Source organism: Callospermophilus lateralis, chromosome 7 (genome assembly GCF_048772815.1).
Source record: "Callospermophilus lateralis isolate mCalLat2 chromosome 7, mCalLat2.hap1, whole genome shotgun sequence".
NCBI classification, from domain to species: Eukaryota; Metazoa; Chordata; class Mammalia; order Rodentia; family Sciuridae; genus Callospermophilus; species Callospermophilus lateralis.
Window position 1 is genome coordinate 35,852,117 of NC_135311.1, and position 15,972 is coordinate 35,868,088.

Consider the following 15,972-nt stretch of genomic DNA (forward strand, 5'->3'; position numbering starts at 1 on the left):
TCTGGATTCACTGTCAGATAGCAGGGCTGTGGGCTAAGAGGAAGAGGAGCCTCCAAGCAGAACTTCTCAAAACAAGCTGACTCCTCCAAAGACCATGTGATTCTAAGTGGAAATTTGATCCTTCTTTAATCAATAATGAGAATAGCAAAGTTTTTCATGCTAGGCACTTGATATATACAGATGACACACACACACACACACACACACACACACACACCCCAACTGTATATCTGTATGTCATCTGGGAATTTTACCTCTGTGGCCATTAAATAATTCCAATTTGATCAATATTTATTTTTTTAATAAAAGCAAAGGAAAAATACAATTATATTTAAGGCATAGTGAAAGGCTAGTGATGCACCTGAGACGGAAATTCAACCAAGAGATTTTATTGGGGGGCTGCTTGAAGGGGAAGAAAAGGAGAGGCAGAGAGCAGAGAGAGGACAGGAGGAGGGCAGAGAGAAAGAAAGCAGAGAAAGAGAGCAGAGAGAAAGAGAAAGAGAGCAGAAGAGGAGAGAAATAATAAGAAGAAAGCAGAAAGGAAGAAGGCAGAGAGCGTGAGCTTGCAAGCTTTGGCTTAAGAAGGGTTGCATAGGTGATGTGGCAGGTGCTGACTGGCAGGGTGACTTAGGAACAGCATGCAGACACTTTGTTCCGTGGGGATTGGTTGAGAAAACCTTTGAATTTGGCGTTCTTCATCTTGGCACTCTTCAGAGAGGAGGGGGAGGGGTAAGGGATTCCGTGATGTTCTCACAAGACTGAAACTTAACTTTGGTGGGGAGTCTCCCACACACCCAACACATACTTTTGAGCTTGTGATTCTCACGGCAGCAGTATCTCAGTTGACTGTTAGCAACAGACCTGATGAAGATACCTTAATCACTGACCTGCTGTGCAAACGTTTCCCAGGGCCATGAACTGGGTATTTGAAAGGTTGGCTTTCCATCTGAGGTGCTCTACTGAAATGTGGCAATTGTAGAGTGGAATGGACTTAGAGATGGAAGCATAGGGTTTTTTTGTTGTTGTTTTGGTATTGGGGATTGAACTTCTAAGGTCAGGCATTGGTGACCAAAAGGAAGCAGATTTAAAACTGCTGAACAAGGCTTTATTGAGATTTTCTCCTGGGTGAGACTCTCCAGTCCAACAGAGAGGGTCAGGGGGAATTGCACCCAGGATCAGCTAGATTGGAAATTTATTGTGCTTAGGGAAGGAAGGGAGGACTTGGGACAGGAAAGGAAGGTTTTTAGAGTCCCCTGTCCTCCAGGGGTTGGTCAGGGGGAGCTTGCTGAGATCTGTGTGTCCTTCCAGGATTGGTCAGGAGACCCTGCTGATTGACAGGTGGTTATGAGGCAGGGTGACTTATTGGTTGTTTTTTTATGCATGGAGGTTGCCTGGTGCTTTGTTCCCTTGCCCACTTCAAACCAACCTAACATTCTGGCCTTTTTGATGATATAGGGCTCCAATTTCCATCTGAATACTTCCTGCTGGCTAGGGGCAAAGAATCTCATTCCTGTAAAGGGGTCAGGGAGGGTTTTAGGTGAAGGCTGAGTCTCTGGAGCTAGAGGAATTGGTCATGAGGAGGAGTAGGTTTCTGTCTTGGGTATCGGGGGCTGGTATTCTTGAAGAAGTAGTTGATGAATTTGTGTATCTGATCTTGCAGGAACTTCTGTAGGCAATTTAACAGACATGGTCCTATTAGGAGAAACATAAAGAGGACTAATAGGGGTCTTACAAGGGGGAGGAGCCAAGGCCATACTTGACTGAACAAACCTCATAGAGACTGTTGACCTAGTTGCTGTCTCCTCTTTTCTAGCTGTCCTTGTAGTTGTTTGATCTTGTCCTTCACTACCCCCAGGAATAACTGTGTTTTGGTTTGACTGTTTTTGCTAGGTGTTTAAGATCAAACTGGTCAAAATTGACTTTGTTTCTATCTACTGTTAAGAGTCAGCTGAGTTCCCACAGGGGTTACTCATAGGGGGAACTTGAGAGCAGCTTCTTAGTTCTGCTAATGCCATTTGTGCTAGGATGGGCCCAGGTCTTGCTTGACCATGTGGCTTCCCTTGGAAGCTTCAGGGATGTCTCCCTTCTCCAATGACCCTCTTTTCATAGCAAGTGCACTGATTGGCTTTTCATTATCCAATGGTCTCATTAATCAAGAGGTGATATGGCCCAGAGTTGCAAAGCTCTTTAGAGAAATTCCCTGTTCCCTGGATTCAGACTGACTCAGAGGGCCAGAGCCAAATATTTAACTTTAATTTTAAGTCTTGATCTTAAACTAGATGGATCTAGTGATTCCATCTCACCAGTCTTAAATTAACAGTACTGGGCTTTAACTGAAGCCTACTTTGAAGTCATTCTGACATGTAGTAAGATGTAAGGCAGAGCCTTATCTCAGGTAAGGCGGGGTTCTTTATAAATCTTAGGTAAAGTGTTCTAGTACTGAAGCCGATCTTTGCTTTTCAAATATCATTTTATAAAATTATCATATATTGTTGCTTGAGGTCACATGAATATTAGCTATCACAATATGATATTACATTTAAAACATAAATTAACAGGTCCAGTTATAGAATGTTAAATGATATAAATAAATAACCAATATGTTGTTCTTATAAATCTAAAATTACCATATAACTTTTTGGAAAACACCAGCTTGATATAATGCTCTTTCAAAGTTTCTCCTTTAAAGACTTGTATACCTGGAAATTATGAACACATTTAATATACAAAAAAGAGTGGTGGCTTTCAGTGTTAATCATTTGTTCAGTGGTTTAGAAAACATTTGTTGAGCAGCTCCTATGTATAATGAAGTAGTGTGGGCGTAGGGATGACCTTGTTCAACCTGCATTACTACCTCATCAAAATTGCTTTCTTGGGGGTGTGGCTGTACTTGAACAATAAATATAAGAATTGTCAGGTGGACTACAGAAAGTCAAGAGTTCTGGAAAACAGCAAAGCCTGGAGGAAGGGCAGAGAGGGGGAAGAGGGCCTTGAATCTTCAACAGATCATCAGCAAAGTCACCAGTCAACAAAGGGCACCCAAACAAAGGCTCAAGTAGGGAGTAAAATCCCACCGAGAGTTGTTCCCAGAAGAAGAATTTTCAGCACAAGGCTCTGAGGTGGGAATAGGAGGCCACCAAAGAAGAATGAGGGCAAGGAAAGGATCAGGAGAGCATGAGGCTATTGCCACAATGGGCCAGGGTGACCACCCAGGGCCTGCAGCCCCTGTAAGAGTTTGACTTCTATTCTAAGTGAGACTGGGTATTTTTGGAAGCTTTCAAGCAAAGAAATGGCATGATGTGGTTTACATTTAAAAGAGTCATTTGGTATTCTGTTTAAAGTAGATAATAGGAACTGTACTATTAAAAAACAAACAAACAAAACAAACAAACAAAGAAAGAAAAGAAGACCTGAGTCAATCAAAGTCCATCAAAGTCCTGAGAGCAGGGGCTTGGGGCTTGGTCTCCACTCTGGCTATTGGGAGCACCCATGTCACAGAACCCATCCACAGACTCTCCTGGTTCCAGCCTTGGGCCTTACCTGATATGCAGGCTGTAGGCTGAAATCCAATTGAACACTCAGGGACCCAAGCAGGTTTCTGTGGCTCTCTCTGTTGCTACATTTTCTCTAGTGTGCTGACCTGCAAATTCTGAGCAACTCAGCCTCTGGGCCCTGATTTTTTTCATCTCAGCTCTGTGGGAAGACCATGTTCTGCTCCTGCTACCCTAACTCCATCACAGGGAAGTGTCTCCTAAAGGAAGGTCTATTTTCTGTGTTACTATTACCTTCATTACCTTGGTGATTACAGTCACTGACTGTCTTCAGTTCAGAATCTAAGAGCAGTTAGATGACTGACAGAGGCATAGGTAGACAGAAATATAAAGAGATGTCTGATAGGTAGCAGATTCATAGTAAGATAAACACATACTGCATTTGTCCTCCAAATTATGAGTAATTAAATCATCACAACTAACCAGGACTATTCCAAAGAGAAATGTCAACAGCATAGTGGAATAAGAGGTCCGAGGCTTCACTCACCCCCACAGAATGCTCCACAGACAAGAAAACACTGTTGAATGGCCTTCCCAAACCAACCAATTAGGAATAAGTCTGAGTTACTTATGTGGCCATAGAATGGGCTAAAATTTTCATGGAAAGGGGAAAGAACTGGTCCCCATTGATCAACTCCCCTGCCCCAAGTAGGCACCTTATTACATAGAGAAGATCCTCTAGAAGTCACAGTATCTCCATAAAAGAAAGGTGGCAGTTATCTGGCTTGCTATCACCCAGAGACACTTCCTAGAAAACCCATTCTGGGGTCACCTCTTAGGAAGATCAAGGAGAAATGGCAAGGCTGCACCACCTGGGCTCATGTGGAAACAAAACACAAAGGTAAAGCTCATCGTGACCATCATGCAGGTCTTAGTGCTAGTTCTTTGGACCTGCCAGTCGTAATGCATAATCAGGAGCACTGGATCACTGCATAGCCCACTTTCAAAACTGAGCTGTTCACTCTCAGAAGTGGTGGTAATATTTACCTGCTTTGAATCATAGAGAACCAGCCTCCAGAACTAACGTCAGACTCTACTCTGAAACCTTTCCCAGGGAAGACGATGGTCACAACAAATTTGGCTGAGGAGGGTCTAGACATGCTATCCCTAGAAGTCTAAACAGTGCTCAGCCCCAGCCTCAAAGCTGATTCTAAAGCCCTGCATAGGCAAGGAGGCAAACCCCAGCCAAGCATTTTTACTAAGCAAAGCAGGAAGTCATATCCATCCCAATCAGCAATCTTTAGCTCATTTCAGAGCTCCTCCTGCAACCCTGTTCACCTGCTGAGCTCAACACTGCTTCCAACTTACTGAAGAACATATCAGGACTCTCTGAGGTGGCTGCAGAACCCATCCAGCATGGTGAGAGATCACTGCCAGTGGTCTTCAGAGAGAACAGCAAGCATCCAATCTCATGTCCTGCCTTAGTCAGAACCAAGGGAGCAGACAGGCCATCTATAGTACTGCAATAAATTTTGGTCTCAAAATTGTGACCAGAAGAACCATCTAGAATCACAGTCTACACCAAATAGTAGAGGTCTATCATGCCAACGAATACTTGTGTAAGGAAATGGTAGCTGCCTCTTCAATGCTAAATACCCACAAAAAATCCAAAGAATTACAAAGACTCAAGTCATCATGACTCCTTCCAAAGGAGCCAACAACACTTCAAATGTGGATCTGCAAGCAAGAGGAATCTGTGAAATGTCAGGTTAAGAATTAAGAATAATCCTCTTAAACTTCAGCGAATTACAAGAATATATGGATAAAAAATTAAGTGGAACTTTGAAAACAAAATGACAAGTTTGACCAAAAAAAAAAAGAAAAAACAGAAATCCAAAAGATGAAGAATACAATGACTGAATTACAACAATAAAATGCTTCAACAACAGTTTTAATCAAGCTGAAAAAAAGATTCATTGAGCTCCAAATCAACATTTGAAATTAACCATGCAGAGGAGCAAAGAACAATAACAAAGAATGAAGAAAGATCATAGAAAGTATAAAACCCCATTAAAAAGCCTAACTTAAGTGTAAGATGGAATGTAAGAAGGAGAGTAACAGTAAAAGGAACAGAAAAAAAATTAAATCTAATAATCACTAAAATATTTTCTGATATAGGAAAAATTATCAATACCCAAGTATTGGAAATAGAGAGGTCACCAATAAAATTTAACTCAAAGCAGAGTTTGACAAAACATATAATAAAATATTAAAACTCCAAGAGAGAAACAATTCTGAGGGTTGTAGGGACCCCAAAACACATCATTGATAATGGGACAATGGGATTTCTCAGACAAACTCTATAAGCCAGGACTCAGTGAGATGGCATATTCTGAGAACTGAAGGGGGCAAAACTTGCAAATAAGAATGCTTTACCCACAGAGTCATCTTTCCAAAATGATGAAAAAATAAAAAACATCCCCAGAGAAATGAAAGTGAAAGAGAGCTATTGCCAGTAGTTCTTCTTGCAGGAGTTGCTGAAAGGAGTTTTCTAAGGTACAGCAAAGGGCCTCTCATTAACTACCTAAGATTTACAAAAGCACAACACTCAATGGCTTGAGTACTACAAAGTCCTACTCTGAATATGCTAGGGCTGTAATGACCATGTATGAGGATATTTCATACCTGCTATGAAGGTTAAGAGACAGAACTTCTAATAACAACTGTAGCTAAAACAAATTATCATGACATGTATTACCAAATGAGGTGCATTTTGGCATTAAAACATGAAATGTGAGGAACGAAAGTGCAAGCAGTGATGTTTTACACCTCAAACCTCTTACTCTGCCCTTGGGTGTGGCCTATCTAGATGTCAGTCAACCTGCTGATAACAGACATCATGAAGCTAGACTCAGCCTCCTGAAACATGACCTCTTGCCTCATTTGAATGCCTTCTCCTCAATAAAAGGGGTCAACATATGTGGGCTCTCTCTCTTTCTGCGGACCCTTAAGGTCAGAGGAGCCATCACAGCACCCCCAAAGAAAAAGGTATTTCTGTCTCTTGTATGGTTATTTCACGTGACCCAGTTCCCCTGGAGTGACCCCTGAGTGTTTAAGTCACAGGAACGCGACAACACAGGGAATGTGCTATAAAAATATGGCGTATCACGAGAAACTGTTACAAACAATCACATATCAAAAATGGATAGTTAGAATAAATGGATACATTCCTGCACACTTACATTCTACTAAGATTGAATTGTGAAGAGATGGAAAATGTGAACAGACCAAAACTCGATAAGATTGAATAAAAAATATGAAATCAGAGAAAAGCCCAGGAGCTGATGACTTCACTACCCAGTTTTATTAATCATTTAAAGAACTTAGACTAACGTTTTAGAAACTCTTCCAAAAATATTGAAGAGGAGAGAAGTTTCTCAGTTTCTTTGAGGCCCATGCTAGGTTTATTCCAAAACCTCACAGGAACGTTCACAAGAAAATAACAGGCAAATATTCTGGATGCAAATATCTTTGAAAAGTACTAGCAAACCAAATTCAGCAGTATATCAAAAGGACAACTGACCACAGTCAAGTGGGAATTATTACTGTGATACAGGGTTGGGGTTCAACACATGTGAACTAGTAGATACAATGTATCACATTAACAGAAGAAGGGAAGAAAATCATTAGGATCATTTCCTTATATGCAGAAAACACATTTGATGAACCTCAAAATCCTATTTTGCTAAAAACATTTAATGATTAGAGATATGCATCTCAATGTAATAAAAGCCATGCATGATATGTACATATCGAGCATTACACTCAATAGTGAAAGATCAAAACATCTTTCTCCCTCAGATTCAGAATAAGACAAGCCCATCTTGTCACTTCTATTCCCCATAGTTTCAGAAGTCATTGCCAGAGCAATTAGACAGGAGGAAAAAAGAAGACATTTGTATAGGAAGTGATAATGCGAAATATTTACTCTTTTCTGAGAACATTATCTTTGAACATAGAAAATCCTTTTGAACATAGAATATGTCACAAAATAACTATAAGAACTAATAAGGAAATGCAGTACAGTTGCAGGTTACAAAATCAGCACATAAAAATCAGTGGCATTTCTGCAAACTAGCAATGAACAATCTGAAAACAAAATCAAGAGGATGATCCTATTTAAAATAGCGTTAGAAAGAGCTTAAGGATAAATTTAACCAAGGAGGTGAAAGATTTATAAACTGAAAACTATAAAGCATTAGTAAGAGAAATTGAAAAAAAATGATGAATGAAAATATAGCTCATATTCATGTATTGAAAAAATTAATGTTAAATGTCTACACTACATAAAGAGATCTATATATTCAATGTAATCTCTATCCAAATTCCAATTCCATTTTTTTTGTAGAAAAAATGCTAAAATTCACATGGAAGTACAAAAAATGGATAAGTAAATAGATAAATAACCAGGTCAATTGTAAGCAAAAAGAAAAAGATGGAGACTTCACAATATCAGATTTTAAGCAATTAAAAGGGCATGGTACTGGCATAAAAATATTCATAGGCCTATGGAAGACAGCTGAGATTTCAGAAGTGATATCACACATGTATGATCCATTTGAGTTTTGATAAAGATGCCAAGAATACAATTTGGAAAAGAACAGTCTCTTTGTTAAATGTTGAGAAAACTGTGTATTTATATGCAGTAAGGATAAAGTTGGACCTCTATCTCACACTATAGGCCAAAATCAACTCAAAGTGTATTTGAAGGGAAACACCTGAGAGCTTGATAGTGACCTAGGCCATGATGTTTTACACCTCAAAGCCTAGGAAAAAATGGAAAATGTGATTGCATCAAAATAAAATCTTCTGCACTACAAAGAAAACAGAGAAAAAATGACAAGCTGACTGGAGAAAACACCTGCAAATCATACATATACATCCAAAATATATGGGCAACTCATACAACCACATAGAAAGAAAACAAGCCCCCTGGCTAAATATTGGGAAAGGGCCCTAAATAGACACTTCTAAAAGGGAAGACATACAGATGGTGGATAGATATGGGAGACCATGCTTAGCATCACTAATTGCTAGGTACACACAGATGAAATCCACAATGCAGTACCACCTACAACTGTCAGAATGGTTAGTCTCAGAAAGGTGTGCAGGAAAGGGAGCTCTTGTACATTGGTGATGGAAACTAATTTAGTCGGTCACATGGACAACTACATACAATTGCTCACAAAACTAAAAATGGAATGCCACATGGGTCAGGAACCCCTCTTCCATGTATTTATCCAAGAGATGACAGACCATCCTGTCAAAAAGACATCTTCACCCCTGTATTCATCACAGCACTATTCACATAAATCTACCTTAATGTCTATTAGCTGGTATATGGATAAGAAAATGGTGTATGTACTTGGGGAATACTACTCAGCCATACAAAAGGGTGAACTCCTGAAATTTGTGTCAGTGTGGTTGGAAATGGAGGACATTTCCAGTGTTCTGAAATGCTAAGTGAAATTAGCCAGGCCCCAAAATACCAGTATCACCATTTCTCATTGACATGAAAACCAAAACAAATAAACATATAGTCAAAAACTGAACTCAAAGAACAGAGCAGAATGATGGTTATCAGAGGCAGGGGTATGGCTGAAATGAGAAGATTGTGGTCAGAGAGTACAAAGCCTCAGTTACACAGGGAGAATGAATGATTTTTATTCAGATACATTGAACAATATTATAAACATACTGAATCGTAATGCACCTTGCATTTCAAAATTTCTAACAGATTAAATTTCAAAAGTTCTTGCCACAAAAAATATGAGTATTTGAGGTAGTGAACAAGGGAATTAACTTGATTTTGATTATTACTCCACATTGTATTTATAATCTGTAAATTAACTTTGACTTATAAATATGTGCAATTATAGTTTGTCAATTTATAATTTTAAAAAATGTTAAAAATGTAATCATTTTTAAATGGGTGAAGAAATGACACAGATTGAACAAGCATACAACTTGTTTTGGAGATTTAAATTTGCAACCATGGAAATATTTTACAAAATTAGGAAGATAATTGAATTTTAAAAAGCAATCCCTAAAAATAAAAAAATAAAAAACAAGATGATAGGAAAAAAAAACCAAACAAGGGTAAAGTTAGTGGCATAGAAACAAAGAGAGAAACAATACTGAGAGATTGTAAAACACAGTAATTTGATGCTTTGTGCAAAACTTGGAAATTTTTCTTTGAGTGTCTTGGTAATCCTACTGATTGGGGTACTGATGACATTGCTCTAGGGTGGGTGAAGTAGTGTTTGGAAAATGTAGAGGTGTGATTTTGTTGGTGATCGACCATGAGAGCAGGATTTTTTACTTGGCAAGAGGGCACAGCAGTGTTTTATCTAGCATTCTGCTCCTTTGCAGAAGGAAAGCCTGTTCTGAAGTCTAGCTTTTTCATCAACCAAGAATAGAAGACTTCATGTTTTTTCTAGTTTCTCTCAACTTATTTGTTAACATTTCTTTGTTTATTAAAAGGATAGATTTGGACAGGCACTGAAACCAGGGAGAATGTCACGTGAAGACAAAGGTAGAGTTCCAGATGACACTTCTTCAAACCAAAAGACACCTGACATGGCAGCTGTCTTGAAAAGTGGGAGAGATGTGGAGCACGCTCTTCTTCCCACCCTGCTGAAGCCTTGGCCGCACAATTCTGGTCTCCAGATCTAGGAGAGAACATAGTTGCCTGGCTGGGATTTTTTCTTGGGGTGGTCAAGGAAACTCACTCTCCCATGCTGAAGTATACCCCCAGACACTGTTAGTCCAAGTAACCTGAGTTTTATTGCAGGCCTGGAGCTGAGTCAGGAACCAGAGGTCAAGCACATTATTTGGGAGGTGACCTCAGGAAGGCCTGGTGGGTGATCTAGAAAGAGAGACAAGGTAGGAAAGTGTCAGGTACAGGGCACTGCCCCACATGCCATCTTCAGGAAAATCCAGGACCCTGTCCTAGAGGACAGAGGAGAAAGCCCCCAAGGACCATGGACAAGGATCAGGGTCCCTAGGATATTGGTCCACCAGTTCATGTCAGTCCCCCTCTCAGGCCTGCTTCCATGGGGTAGAGGGTTATAGTTCTTCCGTCAGAGATTCTCATTCCAGGATAATGCATCTTCATACTGTCCTGTGAATGGCAAGGGCAACTGCATGGTCCCACCGCTGCATGAGCCAGTGTTTACACATGTCAATCCTGGGTCCATCAGCACACAGGCAAAGGCAGAAGACACAGATGGGTAGAGCTCTGGCCTTTGTGCAATCCCTTCCTCTGTGAATGTGGGTCCTGAACTGGTTCTCACCAAGGAAGAATAGCCAGTGTGCTGGGCCACCTCACCTGGGATTCTGTTCTGTATGCAGACAAGTGAAGGGATTTGCAGATATAATAAAGCTCCACTGTGGTGAGAACATCTGTGTCCCTTCTAAATTCCTGATGAAACTGTACCCCCACTGTAGAGGCATCAAGAGGTGGGGCCTTTGGAAGTGAAAGCTCTGAGGGCTCCATCCTGATAAATGGAATTAATGCTCTCATCAACGACCTTCAAGGGCTGCTTGGATCCCCATTTTTTTTCTGCCATGTGGGAACACCTGGGCCTTCTATGAGGAGCTGCCCTCACCAGAAGCTGACGTCCTGGGACTTTGACCTTGGCTTTCTAGGCTCCAGAGCTGAAAAGATTTAACCTATTTTGTCTATAAATTTCCCAGTCAGATATTTTGTTACAACTGCACAAACATACTAAGACAATTTCCTACTTGACTGAGTTCAAGTTCATCAGAAGGTGATCATCCTAGATGGACCTGACTTCATCGGGTACATCATTTGAATGCCAGTAAGCAGGGAGAAAAGTGAAGAAGAAGGGATTTTCTGCTTTGATGGCTTTGAAAAGGCAAGGTGCCACAAGTTCTATAGCCCAAGTGAAGTGAATTCTGCCAACAACCTGAAAAACCTAGAAGTGAATCCTTGCCCACTTGTCCTTCCAGATGAGAACAGGCCAGCCACAGCTAGATGTCAGTCTTGTGAGAATTTAGCAGACCTTAGCAGCTAAGCCATGCCCAAAGCCCTGACCTGCAAAAGCTGAGGTGAAAAAATGTGTTCCTTTGTTACATAACACAGGTAAGTAACACAGAACATTAATTTTGTATTAAGGGAGATGAATTTATACAGATGGAGAGAAGTGAAAGATAAGAAAAATGCATTTTTGTATTTATTCAGTAAAACACATATTTAAATATGCATTAAAATTTAAAATAAAATTGGAAAATGATTTACCAGTGTAAAACCTTAGCTGGGTACCACTAGAGATGTGTCAAATAAGAGCAAATTTATAAACATATTGAGCAGAGTACTCTTGTATTCACTGAAAAGGAACAAATACAGAGCATGGTGAGTTGAAGATTGGAAGGCAGAAGAACACCCACCTGGCTTTCTAGAAGCTCCCATGCTGTATGTTCCAGTGTGCATCATCTTATGGACACAGACTACACATGCACTACTCTTCATATACAGTTGTACTGTATCTGAACCATGTCCTGCAGAAACTGCATCTGCTAGAGGTGTGCCTGCCTGAATTTCTGTTCACTGTCTGCTTCTGCAGAAGCATCAGATGTCTGGGTGCATATGTGAAGTGAAATAAAGCCACAAAATGGCCATTCCCACATAGAAAGCATGAGGGACTGCATCTTGCAGTGCCTGAAGTGCTTAGACTAGGCCATGCCTTGCCAAAGCAGCCAGCTGAACACTGCCAGAAGCCTTCCTCCTCGTCCAGCAGCCTAGGAATTGACCAGGTGTTCAGGTATAATGTAGGTAATCCAGGAAGATACAGAGATAAATAACAGAAGAGAGAGAAAGGAATTGTTGCAGTTAGAGAGAAGGAGGGTGTTGGGCTGGAATAGCCAGGATCTGGGGGTGACCCATTACCCCAAAGCCATTACAGTTTGTTGTCAAGGCTTCAGCTGAAATGTGGGAACCTAGTATTTTCACTGTAGTTTCTCAACCAACCCCAGGTTCTCCCACCAGATCAAATTGGCTTTTACCCAGTGCTGGAGTTGTGAATGCTGTCAAAACACAAAAAACAAATGATCAATTAATCACAGTGTTTTTAAGGAAAATTGGACCTAGTTACTCTGATTAGGTGAATGCAAAAGCAATCCATTGTTTATTCTTCATGCAAACTGACCTGTTATGGCCCTGTGGGAGCTGCTACACTAGCCTGGAAATTCAGTATTGCAAAGTGGTATGGATTTTCTGTCTACAAATGTGGTTTTTAAAAACATTTTCTGCTTTGCCAAGAAAGTGCTTGGGCCAAGGCACCTTAGTTCTGTCTCCCAACCCTACCTCCAGGTTCAAGTTCCAGATGACCCAGAAATCAGTAGACATTCTTCCCTAACAATTCCTGTAAATCAAAACTACAGGGGCAGAGAAAAGTAAGCACATACCCTTGGTGTCTAACCTACACAATGTTCAGCACAGCATCCAGGCTCAGGGCAGCACTGTGGCCTTCATACTAGTGCCCTTCCTGGCATGTGACACCCACTCTCCTTCACATGCAAGTTTGCACATGTACATTAAGAAACACGACTTTAAATCAGGCATGCATCAGTGCTGGCTTGTCACTTCCTCTTGAACAAATTCTGGGAACACAAGGAATGTGTCTTGTACTTCATAGAGCACAGACCACATTGTCCCTGCAGCTTATTGGTAAGTTGGCCAAGAAACCCTGTAGCACAGAAAATCTGAGTTTTAATGCTTTTTAAGGGAGCACATGTTGACAATGTCTGAGATGGAAAGGACTCTAATAAACTCAAAACTGTGTGAGCTAACATGATAATCTTGTAAAATTAAATGGAGAGACATGAATCTCTCCTGAGGCCAACATGTACTTTTAACCTGTATTATCAGGCACCTTTCCCCTGTTGTGCACCACAGCAGAGGGCAGATTAGAGTGCAGGGCTTTGGGATTCTGTCCACGTAACAAGGATGAACAAGGTGAACCAGAAAGAGGGCAGCACTCTTGTGATCAAGTCTACAGCAGAGATTTCCCCCAGGTGTGAGTGTTCAGCCCTCTCTTCTTCTTGAATGTCACAGAATCAACCTGTTTTGTATGGGCTGAGGTGGCCTCACCACTGTCCAAGTTAGCCAATCCTCCTCCCCTATGAAAACACTTTTCACATCTATATTTCTCATCAAAATGGTGCCTTCAGATGCTCAAAGTTGGGTTTCCTCAGATGACATGGGCATTTGTCTGCCTAGCTAGCTGTAACAGGACTGCTGCTCTAAAGACATACCTTGTTCTCTCATAGTGCTGGAGACAGAGATCCCAGATGCAGGTGATGACAGGGTCAGCCTCCCTCCATGGGCTCCCGGGGATGTCTTCTCCTGAACCCTGGTCCCTCTCCTGCTTTTGGTACTCCTTGGCTTTTGACAGCTTTGCTCCAGCATTCACATGGCATTTCCAGTGGTGTGTGTGTGTGTGTGTGTGTGTGTGTGTGTGTGTGTGAATATTCAAAATTCCCCCCTTTGTAAGGATAAGGTAGTATTGGATTAGGATTTTCCCTGATGATCTCATCTTAACTTCATCATTTACCACAGGCCCAACTTCCCAAGTAAGACTGCAGTCACAGGTACCAGGAGTAAGGACTCTCTTTGGGGAGTCAACTGAAATCTGAAATCCCTTTAAAAGATCCACTGAAATAAGTAGGCAGACTGTGTGCCCAGCAGCTTACAGGCTTAATCTGATTGCTGCTCCCCTGCCTTCCTATGCAAAGGAAGATGTACAAGGGGCAAAGTTTACCAAGGTCATGTGCCAAGAGACAGCTCTGAGACTCAGCTCTTTCAGTATAGAGACTGCTATTCCCGGCTTCTCTCTAATTGAAGAGTGTTCCTGTAGACCTAGTGGAGTTAAAAACATGGTGACAGATGACTTCTTTATTTTTCAATTATAGGGTGTTGGAAATTTTTTTAAGAGTTCTGTGGAAAATGTGCTATTATTCAATAATTTTCAGTCTTCATTTCACATTATCTCAGAGGCCTCCATATGATGTGTGAACAAAATACCAAGTAAGACAGGCATGGTGGTAATTACACCTGTAATCCTAGTGACTGGGGAGGCTGAGGTAGGAGGATCACAAGTTCAAAGCCAGCCTCAGCAACAGCGAGATGCTAAGCAACTCAGTGAGAACCTGCCTCTAAATAGAATACAAAATAGGATTGGGGATGTGGCTCAGTAATCCAGTGCCCCTGAGTTCAATCCCCAGTACACACATACACACACACACACATTATATAAATCCACTGCTACATACTTTCATTTTGTTCATTTTTTTTTCTTGCTGGCTCAGATGATCTTAAAAAAGATCTTGAAAAAGCAAATGTTGAAAATCAAATGGAAGCAGAGTGTTGGCATCCACAGTGACACATGAGGTGATCAAGAAGATTGGTGGCTCAGATGCAGTCTTGGTGACACCCTCTAAATGATCACTATTTGCAAAAATTTGAGCAGCTAAAAACTAAATTCTTCCTCATTTGACATTCACTGACCTTGTGATTCTATCCTGGTGTGGGAAGGGCCGGTTATCCTCTAAGAGAATGCATTTATCTACAAGATGATTTACACATGTAAACACATCCTGTTGAATAAAATATGAATGGACAGAAAACAAAGACAAAGTTTAGAAACGCATTAGTGAAGGTTTACAAATCATCATTTTATCATTTTCCTTAGAGCAGGACTGACAGGGTGTATCTGGTCATCAGTGAAAGATAATGACCCTAAAGCCCGAGGAAACAAATCATTCTCTGTAATGAAACTGCTGAGGGAAAATATGTCTTGTTTTCAGAAGCAAGATACTAAAGTTAAAAATTACATGTATGTGTGCATTTGTTTGCTAAGAAAGCAATACAAAGACATTCAGCATTACTATTATGCAAAGCCGCCCAAGTTTGCCCAGTGCATTCTATATGTCAGTATGCTTACTGCTTCCAAACACCGCCCTGTGCAAAGCAGAGAAATATGAAGTGAACACAGTAGGTATATAAGTGCACTGGGCACTCAGGTATAGCCCTGGAACCTTGTGTATCAACTTGGCCTTCATGCTGTCACAAGACACCAAATATATCAGAGTATTGGAGAAGACTGGTTTGAAGGATCTTGAACTTGTCACCAATGAAGCATCTGAGGCAAAGTGCAGGCCTGGCTGCAGTCAAGATATTTCCAAGCGGTTGTCCTCACTGGATTCTTGTGATGGTGAGCAATAGCATTCCTCTGAGTCCCTGACTGCTTCTGAATCTCTCAGTGTAGACATTCTGTCTAGAAGTAAATCAGTAACCATTGAGAGAATTTGCCCAGGACCTCAGGGTTGTGTTCTTCAGTTCAGTGGGCTTTCTGACAGTGGGCTTCTCTGCACACTTAGAACTCAGGGAGCAGGTTTG

At 40.9% G+C, this 15,972-nt stretch overlaps 1 long non-coding RNA gene across 1 annotated transcript in view; it reads right to left on the reverse strand.

Annotated features, from left to right (window-relative positions):
* Positions 1 to 1,500: 1,500 nt before the first annotated feature.
* The window catches only part of LOC143404939 (uncharacterized), a 103,490-nt gene continuing 89,018 nt past the window's right edge, over positions 1,501 to 15,972 (reverse strand). The window contains exon 3 of the long non-coding RNA XR_013091940.1: positions 1,501 to 1,666. This is a non-coding gene — a long non-coding RNA (uncharacterized LOC143404939). The remainder of the gene's footprint in view (positions 1,667 to 15,972) is intronic.